This window comes from Carcharodon carcharias, chromosome 13, assembly GCF_017639515.1.
Source record: "Carcharodon carcharias isolate sCarCar2 chromosome 13, sCarCar2.pri, whole genome shotgun sequence".
NCBI classification, from domain to species: Eukaryota; Metazoa; Chordata; class Chondrichthyes; order Lamniformes; family Lamnidae; genus Carcharodon; species Carcharodon carcharias.
In genome coordinates this window covers 2,654,765-2,669,285 of record NC_054479.1, presented here as the reverse complement: position 1 = coordinate 2,669,285, position 14,521 = coordinate 2,654,765, and the positions used below count along the sequence as shown (strand labels likewise).

The window sequence follows — 14,521 nt, the reverse complement described above, 5'->3', positions numbered from 1 at the left end:
CAGCTAATCACAGTATTTTATATAACTGCTATTGCTGAAAATAAAGCAGTATTTGGCTGTAGTTGCTTCCACGTCATTCCTCTTGAAATTTTCCACCCTGCAGAATGTGTTTTTCAACAAGGCATTCCCCCTGCTAAGGTATATATACATGTTTTGTGCTCATAAAGGGCAGCTTGTGCAAATTACAGAGGTAGACCATTATTTACTATGCTTTAGTTGGAAACCATCAGTTCAGAGGGGAAATATTTAACAGTAATAGTAAGAACATGCATCACAGACAAGAAAAATACTGTGGCTTTATAATAGTACAGCTATCCAATTGGATTTCAAGGAAAATAAAAACAACCCATAATATAGAACATCGGTTCTATATATTATGTCAGTTCTGATGAAGAGTCATACGGACTCGAAATGTTAAGCGTATTCCTCTCCGCAGATGCCGTCAGACCTGCTGAGTTTTTCCAGGTATTTTTTGTTCCATAATATAGAACTCGTAGAGTAGCTAAAAAAATGATCTAAAGATAATTACCAAAATTATCTAAATTCACATATTTTAATTGAACTTACAAGAAATTCAATGCCACAAAATGTATTCCCCTTAACTTTACAAAGGCTGTAAAAATCTTTTTATGCTCCTTTGAGTACAACGCAATTTTATTAGTTTATTCATTCTATTTCACGTTCCAATTAGCAGCAATTAGCAGGGTGAACAAAAGTGACCTTAAGTGATTCATTCAGAAATGTTTACTTCTTGTCCTGTAATGAAACCCCTAGCCTCTGCTCAGAAAATCCACAACAGACCAAGTCACAAGAGAAGCTTATTTTTGAGATACACAATCTCTTGCTCTATCAATCGATAGAATTATATACTGGCTTCACTGCTGCATTTGAAGATGTCACTAAACATTCATTCCTCCCCTTACTTTCAATAGTAAATGCTTAAGATTCGAGCTCCCGGTCTATTGAACATCTGGTCAGCATTAGCCATGGTGTTGCACTTCGTGGTTTTAAAGTCTAAGAGTCTTTCCAAAGTACAGTATAAAAAAAAACACAAAATCCTCCAATTTCATGTTGTCAAAAATGTTTTCATTTTAAATGCTGCATGCTTACAACACTGCTGCATAAATTAGTGATGGTACATTTACAGAAATTGCATAATTTACCCGACTATTCAATGGTAGTTGCAATATCAGAATTTATGAAAAGCACATCTCCTCTAAGCATCAACCGTTAGATGCATGGCCATCTGCTGTCAAGTGGGGAATTTGGTTAAAAATTGCAGCAAATCTGATTGCAAATGGGGAGCAGTGAGAATGTCTCATACTGGGAGGTTCCTTTATAAGTCAGAACATGCCAGGAAGCTTGTGGGACATTGTAGAACGAGACACCATAGTTTTACGCTATGGGGTGGTAGATTTAAATCAGAGATGAGGAGGAATTACTTTTCTCAAAGGGTCGTGAGTCTGTGGAATTCACTACCTCAGGGGTGCAGTGGATGCCGGGATGCTGAATAAATTTGAGGAGGAGATAGACAGATTTTTAATTAGTAATGGGTTGAAAGGTTATGGGGAGAGGGTGGGAATTTCGAGTTGAGGCCGAAATGAGATCAGCCATGATCGTATTGAATGGCGGGGCAGGCTCGAGGAGCTGAATTGCCTACTCCTGCTCCGAGTTCTTGAGTTGTGTTCTTAAGCTGAAAAACAAGGGCTAAAAGGACTCATTACGGTTGCACAGTGTGTGTGTAAAACAACAGCCATAATTGTGGCCAAATGATAAACCAAAACTACAAAAACTAGCTATTAAAACTGAAATTGCTCTAAAGTTCAATGCCACTGAACCATAAGTAATGGCACATGCATCTGCTGCCCTTGCCCTTCAAGGTGGTAGAGGTCACGGGTTTGGAAGATGATGGTGAAGGAGCTTTGGCGAGTTGCTGCAGTGCATCGTGTGGATTGTACCCACTACTGCGACTGAGCACCATTGAAGGAGTGTATTGTTAGACTTCGCCTCGTTGGCACATTTGTGCAATTAAGACGACTTAAATGATCAAATTGTACTGACATAAGCTTAGTGCTGCAAAGTCTTATTGGCAGGATTTGTGAACTTTGGGTATGTTGTTAAGGACGTCTTAAAGTTGGCATCACATTAAGTGCCAAATACTGTGATGTAGGTTTAAGTACAGAACACGAGTCCTTTGGGAGTGAACTGAAGTTATAGCTAGAAGACATTTGGACTCCAGCAAGTCTAGCTTTGCAGTAAAGAGAAACCAAAGCTACAATGCTGATTGGCCAGAAAGGTGGCCTGAGGACTAGATGTTTCAGGACCTCCGATCCGATCATAGTTATAGTTTAGCAGTTGGAAGGGATGCCAAGGCTGCAAAGCTGATTGGTTAGTAAAATGATCTTGTGCCTAGAATGTTCTGAGGACCTTTGGTTAGAGATACAAGTTAAGGTTACATTGTTGTGAGGATGCTAGGAATGCTCTTCCCATGGGTCAAGAGTTGCAAATATTGGGTTACAAGTCATTCGTTGTATTGATCAAGGTGCACATACATATAAAGGTGAAGAGTAGGACCAAGTCCAGGGAATCCTGGATGTCAAGGGATACAGAGGATTGGATAAGGAAAAAAAGGAGGCTTATGGCAGATACAGAGGGCTGAAAACATCAGAAGCCCTAGAGGAGTATAGAAAGTGTAGGAGGGTATTTTAAAAATTGGAGAGCGAAGAGGGGGCATGAAAAACACCAACAGGCAAGATAAAGGAAAACCCCAAGGCATTTTATAAATATATTAGGTGCAAGAGAATAACCAGGGAAAGAGTAGGGTCCATTAGGGACCAAAGGGGCTATCTGTGCTTGGAGCCGGAGGACATAGGTGAGGTTTTAAATTATTACTTTTCATCAGTGTTCATTATGGAGAAAGACGACGTAGGTGTAAAAAAATCAGGGAGGAGGACTGTGATATACTTGAACAAATTAGCACTGAAAGGTAGGAGATATTAGTGTTTTCACCAGGCTTAAAAGTGGATAAATCCCCAGGCCCTGGTGAGATGTATCCTAGGCTGCTGTGTGAAGCAAGGGAGGAGATTGCAGGGGCTCTGACACTAATTTTCAAATCCTCTCTGGCCACAGGAGAGGTGCCAAAGGACTGGAGGACAACAAATGTGGTACCATTATTCAAGAAGTGCACTGGGATAAACCAGAGAATTACAGGCCATTGAGTCTAATATCAGTGGTAGGGAAACTATTGGAAAAAATCCTGAGGGAAGGATTAATCTCCATTTGAAGAGTCGGGGTTAATCAGGGATAGTCAGCATGGCATTGTCAAGGGGAGATAATTTCTAACAAATTTGATTGAATTTTTCAAGGAAGCAGCTAGTTGTGTAGATGAGGGTAGTGCAGTTTATGTAGTCTACATGGATTTCAGTAAGGCTTTTGACAAGGTGCAGCAATGGAGAATGGTCAAGAAGATAAGAGCCCATGGGATCCAGGGCAATTTGGCAAATTGGATCCAAAATTGGCTTAGTGACAGGAAGCAGAGGGTGATGGTCAAAAGTTGTTTTTGCGATTGGAAGCCTGTGACGAGTGGTGTACCACAGGGATCGGTGCTGGGGCCCTTGATGTTTGTAGTGCACATTAATGATTTAGACGTGAATATAGGAGGTATGATCAGTAAGTTCGGAGATGAAACGAAAATTGGTGGTGTCATGAATAGTGAGGAGGAAAGCCTTAGATTACAGGAGAGTATAGATGGGCTGGCAAAGGAGTGGCAACTGGAATTTAATCCTGAGAAGTGTGAGGTGGTGCATTTTGGGAGGACTAACACGGCAAGGGAATACACAATGTTCGGACCCTAGGAAGTACAGAGGATCAGAGGGACTTTGGTGTTCATGTCCATAGATCCCTGAAGGCAGCAGCACAGGTAGATAAGGTGGTTAAGGCGGCAAACGGGATACTTGCCTTTATTAGTCAAGGCATAGAATATAAGAGCAGGGAGGTTATGTTGGAGCTGTATAAAACGCTAGTTAGGCCACATCTGGAGTACTATGTGCAGTTCTGGTTGCCACACTATAGGAAGGATGTGATTGCACTGGAGAGGACGCAGAGGAGATTCACCAGGATGTTGCCTGGGCTGGAGCATTTCAGCTATGAGGAGAGACTGGATAGGCTAGAGTTGTTTTTCTTAGAGCAGGGAAGGCTGAAGGTTGACCTGATAGAGGTATACAAAATTATGAGGGGCATAGATAGGAAGAAACCTTTTCCCTTAGTGGAGGGCATAGATTTAAGATAAGGGGCAGGAGATTTAGAGGGAAATTGAGGAAACATTTTTTCACCTAGAGGGTGGTTGGAATCTGGAACACACTGCCTGAAGGGGCAGTAGAGGCAGGAACCCTCAACATTTAAGAAGTATTTAGATGAGCACTTGAAACACCAGAGCGTACAGGGCTACAGGCCAAGTGTTGGAAAATGGGATTAGAATGGATAGGTGCTTGACGGGCAGCATGGACACGATGGGCCAAAGGGCCTGCTTCTGTGCTGTATAACATTATGACTCTATACCTGGGCTAAATGTTGCAAAGCTACCTGCAAAAAGGGTGTAAAAATAAGGGTGCATCACTGAGGTCTTTGCACTTGCCAAGGGTTAGCATCTGTCATAGGACACTTGTTGGGAGAGCACTTGCCAGGAATAGGGCACTTGCTGGAAGTTAGCAATTGCGCAGGACATTCCAGTTGAAGGGTAATTGTCACGGGCTGACAAGTTGCCATAACAACCCAGTATTGGGCTTAGTGACTAATATGACTGTCACAGGACTGAGGATTGCTGTAAGAACCTAGTAGTGGAGGTCAGTGGATCCAGTATGGACAGGATTTCCAGGGCTAAAGTAATTGCTTTAAGAGAGAGGGTGTAGTAAATGTATAACCACTTGGCTTTTTTAAATTATTCATTCATGGGATGTGGGCTTCTCTGGCAAGGCCAGCATTTTATTGCCCATTCTTAATTGCCCTTGCGAAGGTGCCGGTGAGCAGCTGAACCGCTGCAGTCCACGTGCTGTTAGGGAGCAAGTTCCTGCCGAGGAATCGTTCAGTTAGTTGAAGTCTAGCTTGGGAGCATCAGTACTAAAGTACAGTCTTATTTATTTTTGGAAAGCTACAGTCTTTGTTAGAAAGCTGTTTCCACCAGAGAGAAAGGGAAAGAGAAGACTCAGCAGACAGCTATGAAGTATGTAGCTTCAGCAGTTAAGGTTGGCTGGAAACTGTGGGTTGGAAAAGGATCCACTAGAGTTGAAGTCTGCAAGCTACAAAGGGAATTGTATGTATGTTAGGGTCAAGTCAGCTAAGCTAAAATCTCAAAGGACATCTTGAGTCAAAAGACCAGGTTCAAGGAACCAAGAGCAGAAGAACCCAGAAGTCTTGGGATCCATGAGAAAGACAGACCAACATGCGTTGAATTTGTGTATAGCGCCATTTCTCAACTAATGAAATGTTAAGTATCAATCTTCACTGTCCAATAAACCGCATCAGTTTGCATTCTAAATTCGTGGGTGCCCTTTTTGCCAATATTCCCAGACAATAGTTTTCTTATTCTGGAATTTAGTATCGAGTCCGAATCCCTACAGGCCGAATGCTTAAGATGGTGGACGGAGTGCCAAGGAAGCAGGCTGCCTTGTCCTGGATGGTGTCAAGATTCTTGAGTGTTGTCGGAGCTGAATTCATCCAGGCAAGTGGAGAGTATTCCATCACATTCCTGGTGGACAGGCTTTGGGAAGTCAGCAGATGAGTTACTCACCGCAGGATTCCCAGCCTCTGACCTGGTCTTGCAGCCACAGTATTTAAATGGCTGGTTCAGTTCAGTTTTTGGTCAATGGTAACCCACAGGATGGTGATAGTGGGGGATTCAGCAATGCTGATGCCATTGAATGTCAAGGGGCAATGGTTAGATTCTCTCTTGTTGGAGTTGGTCATTGCCTGGCACTTGTGTGGCACAAACGTTATTTGCCACTTACCAGCCCAAGCCAGAATGTTGTCCTGGTCTTACTGCATGTGAGTATGGACTGCTTCAACCTCTGAGTCATCACAAATGGTAGTGGACACTGTGGGGTCATCAGTGAACATCCCCATTTCTGACCTTATGATGGAGCTAAGGCCATTGGATGAAGCAGCTGGAGATGGTGGGGCCCAAGACACTACCCTCGAGGAACTCCTGCAGTGAGACCTCCAACAAACTCAACCATTTCCCTTTGCGTTAGGTATGACTCCAACGAATGGAAAACATTTCCCCTGCACCCCATTGACTTCAATTTTGCTCAGGCTCCTTAGTGCTAGTCAAATGTTGCTTTGTTGTCAAGGGCAGTCGCTCTCATCTCACCTCTGGAATTTGCCTCTTTTGTCCATGTTTGGACCAAGGTTATAATGAGGTCGGGAGCCTAGTTGCCCTGGCGGAACCCAAACTGAGCATCGGTGAGCAGGATGTTGGTGAGTAAATGCTGCTTGATAGCACTGTTAATGACACCTTCCATCATTTTGCTAATGATTTAGATTAGACTGAGGGGCAGTAATTGATCAGATTTTATCTGCCCTGCTGTTTGTGGACAATTTTCCACATTGTCAGGTAGGTGCCAGTGTTGCAGTTGTAAAAATCGTTTCAGCCATGTCTTTTGTACTGACTTGGTTAGCATGGATGTAGTCATGTGTTGCAGCTTCACCAGGTTGACACCTCATTTTTAAGTATGCTTGGTGCTGTTCTTGGCATGCTTTCCTGCACAGTACTGATCCCCTGGTCTTTTGATAATGGTAGAGTGAGGGGGATATGCCAAGCCATGAGGTAATAGATTGTGGCTGAATACAATTCTGCTGCTGCTGATGGCCCACAGCGCCTCATGGATGCCGAGTTTTGAATTGCTAGATCTGTGCTTAAATCGATCCCATGTAGCATGGTGGTAGTGCCACACAACGTGATGGAAGGTGTCCTCAATGTCAATATGGGAGTTTGTCCCCACGTGGAAGCTGCTCTGGTCACTCCAACCAATACTTGTCATGGACAGATACATCTGGGACAGGTAGATTGTTGAACCGAGATCTCGTAGGCTTTTCCCTCTTGTTGGTTCTCTCACTACCTGCTGCAGGTCATTGGATGAAGCAGCTGGAGATGGTGGGGCCCAAGACACTACCCTCGAGGAACTCCTGCAGTGAGACCTCCAACAACCTGCCTCTGGCAGGTAAGTCCTTCAAGACTTGGCCAGCTCAGCTAATAGTGGTGCTACTGAGCCATTCTTGCTAAGGGACATTCCCACCCAGAGTATATTCTGTGCTCTGCTACCCTCACCGCATCCTCCAAGTGGTGTTCAACATGGAAAAACATGATTCATCAGCTGAGGGAGGGTGGTGGGTGGTCATCAGCAGATTTCCTAATCTTTGTATCTCAGTTCAAACATCTCCCACACCCTCCTTCGCTTCAAAGTTCTCATTCATAAATCCCCATTGAATACCTATTCACAGCCTCTCAATATATATTACTTAGCAGTATACTTGCTTTCAGTAGCATGAAGCCTACTTAATTGAAAAAAACAGACAACCGCAAAAGCTGGAATTTTGAAATGAAAGCAGAAAATGCTATAAATACTCAGCAGGACTGGCAGAACCTGTGGAGAGAGGAGTTAACGTTTCAGGTCATGATCTTTTACCAGTTCTGACAAAAAGTCATTGGCCTGCAACTTTAACTTTACTTCTCTATCCGCAAATTTCTGTTTTTAAAACAAAGACCAAATGAGACAAATAACTCTGCATCTGAATAATTAACCAACCAACCATGTTTAAACCAAGTAATAGGTGACACATATTGGACATTATTTGCATGCTAAAATCAACACATTCTGGCTGGATTGGGGAGTTTCACTTCAATTTGTCATTAGGCTGTGAATAGTAACTTCAAAACTGATGTGCAGACAAGCAATATTTTTAAATCTTATCATTTTAAAATTAATGTTATCTAATCTCACCTGCCTTTCCCTTTTGTTCTTTCCTCTCTTATCTTTTGTCTTTATATTTGTTTTAAACCTGTTACATCATCTCTTAAGCTTTTCCAGTTCTGATGAAAGATCATCAGCCTGACATGTTAACTTGGTTTCTCTCTCCGGACAAGCTGTTAAGTCTTACCAGCACTTCCTGCTTTTAAAATGTTTTAATCCTCAGTTTGCTGGATGTTCACCAGGTATATGATGGTGATTTGGCCCATAGGCAGCACAAACAAATCATTTGGATGCCTTTTTATGAGAATGATTTTTTTCCCTATAACTGTATTCATCACAGATCATTTCATTAGCTGATGAATTATGAATCACCTTGCACGATGCTAAACAACAATTAAAGGATAAAATGTCCTGCATTGTTCCAGTCTATTAACATATCTCAATAACTTCATCATCAGTGTGGTCTGTTAAGGGTTTCACGATTACGACCTGACCAATCATCATTCGCCAGATCTGCAATCCAGCTTCATTGTCTGCATGCTCCAGTTCAAATTTTAGAGAAATTTGAGTGCAGTAATTCAAAATAATAAATGTAATTGACTCAGTGGAGGCCAACTTCCTGCATCAAAAGCATAAGCAAAGGGCAAGTTCGAAAGCAGCAATGTGAATGGTATCAACATCAGCTCAACAATGGTAAACCCAACCCCCAATATCATTTTAGCATAAAGCTCCCACAAAAGATTGGGCACTGTGGTAGCTTGGTGTGGCCATACTGTAGTTAGCATATAGGTTAAGATAAGCTTCTAATAGCATTTATTTCTGATCCAAGTCAAACTGCACCCATGGTCAGCTCTCACAAATTTTGCTCACACTGATCTCATGAGGCAAATTAACTTGACTGGTTAAAATTTGGATTTCCATTGTAAAATAAATCATTCGCACATCCACATCAAGCCAGTTCCCAAGATGAGTTTTATTCAGCCACTCTCTAGCATTAAAATTTCACACAGTGTACATTAATGTATTCATTTTGATAAATCTTCAACATAATATTATTCATTTGGGCTTTTCACAAATAGAATAAAACTGATCTCCTGTGTTTGATCATGTGTAATAATCTCGCAGATCTACTTTCAATTCCTATCCAACATTAGTTTGGTTGCTGTTTTGAAATTCTCCAAAGCAGGCATTTTGCTAATGTAATTTCAGTCATTTGGAACAATAGAATTTCCAAACACAGAAACAGACTATTTGGCCCAGTCTTTTCTACAAATATGCCATCTAGTCTAACCTTACTTCCCTGCTCCCTCTCCATACCCTTTTCAATTTCACTCTCCTGCCCTCTCTCAATTCACTTTAGAATGGCTTAATTTCTGCTCCTATGTTTTATGGTCTTATTCCTCCTACAACTAACTTCCTTTTAAAAGCAGGCATGGACTCTGTTTCAACAATCGCTTGTGGCACAGAGTTCCACATTCCACCAATCATCTGGGGAAAGAAGCTTTTTCTAACCTTCCTATTGTATCTTTATGATCATATTAGCATTTGAGCCCCCTCATTAGAATCTCATTTACTTGTGCAAACAAGCTATCACTTTTTTTGTATTCATTCTTGGGATGTGAATGTCACTGTCAAGGCCAACATTTATTGCCTCTCCCCAGTTGCCATATAACTGAGTGGGTTGCCATGCCATGGCAGTTAAGAGTCAACCACATTGCTGTGGATCTGGAGTCACATGTAGGCCAGACAATGTAACAAAGGGAGATTCCTCTTCCACACCCCCCTGCTGGCCGAGAGCATATGGTTCATTACAATCACCATTACTAGGAGACTAGGTTTTAAATCTGGATTTTTTTTTATTTATTCGCTCACAGGATGTGAGTGCTGCTGGCTAGACCAACATTTATTACCCATCCCAATTGCTTGAGAAGGTGGTGGTGGTAAGCCGTCTTCTTGAACTGCTGCAGTCCATATGGTATAGATACATGCACAGTGCTGTTAGGAAGAGAGTTCCAGGATTTTGTCCCAGTGACAGTGAAAGAACGGTGATACAGGAACGGTGATGCAGGACGACGTGAGGCTTGGAGGAAAACGTGAGGTGGTGGTATTCCAAGCATCTTCTGCTCTTGTTCTTCTAGCTAGTGGAGGTTCAGGTTTGGAAGGTGCCACAGTGCATCATGTAAATGGTATACACTGCTGTCACTGTGCATTGGTGGTGGAGAGGGTGAATGTTTAAGGTGGTGGATGGAGTGCCAATCAAACAGGCTGCTTTGTCCTTCATGGTGTCAAGCTTAGAGAGTGTTGCTGGAGCTGCACTCATCCACACGTGGAGAGTAATTTTAATTCTCCCAGCTGCAGGGGTGGGATTTGAACTCATATCTGACAGATCATTAACTCAGGTCTTTGGATTACTAATCAAGTATTATCACCATGCTATTGTCGCCACTAAATTTACATCATAACACTTTCTAATCTTGTACACCTCCAATAGTTTATTGTCCAAGCTAACTTGGATTCAGATCGAGTTAATGGCCTCTAGATATTGGATATTCTAAATATTCAGTTGCTACAGCTATGTGCTATAGGGTAGAACACCCTAAAAAACATGAATCCTAGGTCTGACTAATGCATATATTATGGCTTTGAGGTAGAGGATCGGCCATGATCTGGTTGAATGGTTCAAAGGGCCAAGTGGCTCACTCCTGCTCCGATTTCCTATGTTCCTATTTCCTTTGTTCCATATAAGTTCTCATGTTCTTTCAATACTCCTGTCTCACTATACCTCTGAACTTTCAAATTCACCCTCAAAACAACCTCTTCAGCCATTCCTACGTCTACCACCCTAACACCTAAACAGTGCCCATTGCTCTTGCTTGCCCTCTCTCTCCCACATTGAAGAAACATTGCTGCATTAAATGTGCTCTACAAATGCTAGTTATTGCCACTGGAACTGGCATGGCAATGAGGAATATTGCTATCAGGCAGCTTTCTGCATCTTTGAACCTGCTTGGCAGCAACATCCAGAATCCACAGCAACCACAATGGGGGTTTTTTGTCAAACAGAAATTAATGACAACTAGATTTCATTTACTGCATTCAGGTGCAATTCTATTGAGGGAAAACCCTGTCAGTCTTTGTTTACTTTTCTCCACTGTGTTGGTTACAAGCCATTTCTCCTCTCACCTCATCAGCCAATCTTTGATCACATTTTTTTTAAAAAAAATTTCTCCTTTTACAACATCTTAATTCTGTCAAAGATGAAACAGAGATTGATGATTACATAGGATATATGGCACAGGAAGAGGCCATGGCAATGTATCAGATTCACTATTATCTTAGAAAATTACCATTTGCTCTGACACAACAGGTTCACTGTTCAATTGGTGCTGACAGAGAGTTGCACCTAGAAGAAAATTCACTCGACTGGTGAGGCATCATTTAGAATATTGAGCAGAGTTTTGAGCACTTAATCTCCAAAAAGGAATTAACATGCTTGAGAATGTTCAAAGAAGAGGAGTAACAATCATGACATTGAGCTGGAAGTCCTTATGAAAGTAGGAAACCTTTTTATTTGCCAGGATTGTATTTTTTTGCTTAACACATAACCAGAATCCTGGACTGATAATCTAGAGAATGGAAATTTAAATCCCATCATGGCATTTGAGAATGAGGTATTTTTTTTTTGGTTCTTTCAAAGATCTGGCTCATGCGGGATGGGCCAAATGACCTCCTTCTGCACAGTACCATTCAATAATTCTAACTGATTTAGAGTGAAGATATGCAGGGAAATTGTGTCCCATTGTCTGAATGTATGGATAATGTTGATAAAAATAAGTTATTTACCTTTGACAGAACAGAAAGATACAATTACAGAAATTAATAAATCTGAAGAGAATCCAGAGCTGAGAAGAGGCCCCACTCCAGTCTAAGAACTGTAAATTGTGGAATAGGCTTCCACAAAAAGCAATAATGTAACGTCAACTGATTTCACAGTAAGTGCTGAATAAATATTTCTTCCTGGCCAATGTCAAGATTCTAGTATACGAGACTGGCTCATATAGGGTTAATGTGGGACTGTGTACTCAGTGATGTAAAACAGCACATAACCTGCGCCCAGGGTCAGTTGAGTGTTGGACAGAGCCGTGTGTATCAGCAAGCATGGAGACAGCTCATCACTTGTATTCTTTACTGTATATTTGTAAATAATTCTAAGAGTCAATCAAGACTTACAGTTAACCTACGTATGACTACGAAAACTTCTTCAGACCTACTGAACTGTAACCAAGACGCTACAACATGGCAGCAGCTTGTGGAAAAACCCCAAATCTCTCAGAAAATGCAGAGAAAAACAAAAATGCTTGAAGACTGAGAAAGAAATTCAGCAAAGCAAAGCAGTCTGACCTAAAAAGAAGTTCCAGAAGCAATGGCACAGGGGGAAAATCGCCAGGAAAAAGTTCCAAAGAAAGGCTTGAAAGCTGAAGGCAGAGATTTAAAATTCCTAACTGCGGCAGATTCTACTGCAGCTCCTTAGGCGATCCAGCTTCAAATCCCAGAGTTAGCAGGGTGACTTAAATCTTTTTTAAACTCCAGGCTACAGCAAGTCCTGAGAAATCTTTAAAATAGTCAGAGTCAGAAGTGTAGTTTGAAAAACACCGCCACTAAAACCAATCCTCAAGTTGGTGTGGCTCCTGAACTTGCTCCAAAGTGAAAAAATAATGAATTAAATAATCCAAGAGAAGTGCAACTTCTTGCTTGCCTTTCGGCTGGGTTTAAAGCCAGGATTCGACAAATGTGCAACTTTGAAGTAAAACGATGAACCAGAGGATTCTGCAGGCAGTCAATCCAGGCAGCCATTGTTGAAAACGTTTTTAAGCTGAGTGCATCGCCATTGTAGTAGAGCCCACCAAAACCAGCAAGCTCAGGAAATCGCTTTGTCTCCACGGGAACAGCGACACCATCTTGAAATTCTGAAAGTTCTTCGAACAGAACCTACATTTTAAAAAATTTGACCATGGATCAGAATTCCTCACTTCCAAATCAATTCCACATATCCAAAGCCCAGATTAATCACAAAATTGGGTGACCTAGAGGAGAGAATCTTGAATTACCAAAGTATATCAGGTGTATGTAGAAAATCAGAAGCAGTCCAGATTAATACCTTTTTATATTTGTTTGGCAAACTTGCTGAGGAAGTAATCCTAATGCAGTGCACACTGGCGAGTCCTTAACCAGCTTTGATAAAATATTAAAAGCTTTTGACGAATATTTTAATCTTCAAGTGGTGGTGCACACAGAGCTTAAAAAGAGGCATAGAAAGCACCCCCGTAAAGCTACAAAAGGGCAAAAGATGATACCCGAGCAAACCACACAAGGGCACCTGAGAGGCAAGGAACTTTCCAGAAGTCCCAAAAATGTATCTTTTTGGACACATTTCATGAACTGCCACAGCAGGTGGCAATGCAGTGAAGGACAAGGACAAAGACAAAGCCCTGCTGCAGGCAGAGCAAAAAAAAGTAAAATCAGAAAATTTTCACATCAAAGCTGAATTGGAAAATTTGAAACACAAAATTCAAGCTGACCTTTGAAAACGTACGATAAAGTCTTCAATGAACCAAACTGTTAGATATCTGAACAAATTTATGAGCCATCACAAAGATACCAGGAGGAAATAAAAATCTTGAATTCCATGCTTGGCAAATTGAAGCAGGAACTGGGAAAACCCAAACAGATGTACAGCCAGGCACAACAGCAGGCAGGAAAGGCACTCAAAGAAGTTGTGGCCTTGAAAGATTCTTTCAAGGACTAATATGTGCCCCAGGAAAAATACGAGGAGTTAAAAAAAGTTGAGTGCTACTTGAGAAAAAGCTGCGTTGGGGCCATCAGTAGGGACAAGGCAATACACTGAAGTGCAGAGTGAGAACGAAAGCTGAACAAGAAAATAAATAGTTGAAAGAACAGCTAATTGTCCTTCAAGATAAAATTCATAAAACAGTACATAACCCTTCAATAGCATGAAGGAATAAAGACTACCTTGAACAACAGAATGACAGAACAGCACACCAAACTTGATGAGACTCTGTTAAATTACAAGAAAACTCAAGACGAAGTAGTTGAGCTTTGCAACAAAAGGAAAACCTGTTGAAAGACCTTCACCTTCAAGATCTCTCAGGTCAAAGTTTGTTCCTCTGGGAAATTACCAAGTGAAACAAAATGAATTTAATTCCACTGTGAAAGGACTGAAGAACCAGTTGGCAGAGAAGGCTCAGGAATGTTTGATATTCCAGGCGGAAGCCAAGAGGTACAAGAAAGAGACTACAGAGCTGAAGAAAATGGTTGGACATTCGGAAGAAAGTTTAGGGAAACATTACATTTCCAAAGATATGCATGAAGAGATGAAAGTTAAGAACTTAGACTGGGAAGAGCAAGTAGGACTCCTCACAAAAGACCGCGAAGAGTCTCAGAAACAATTAGCAGAAGTGCAATCACAAAATGTAACCTTGAAGAACAACTCAGAGGAGTTACACTCTGCTAAAGAAAAAACTGATCAGTGTAGAGAA

At 41.5% G+C, this 14,521-nt stretch overlaps 1 protein-coding gene across 4 annotated transcripts in view; it reads right to left on the bottom strand.

Moving 5' to 3' along the window:
• Nucleotides 1-14,521, bottom strand: part of LOC121285630 (membrane-associated phosphatidylinositol transfer protein 2) — a 405,846-nt gene that overhangs the window by 177,012 nt on the left and 214,313 nt on the right. The gene's annotated exons all lie outside the window — the stretch shown is intronic.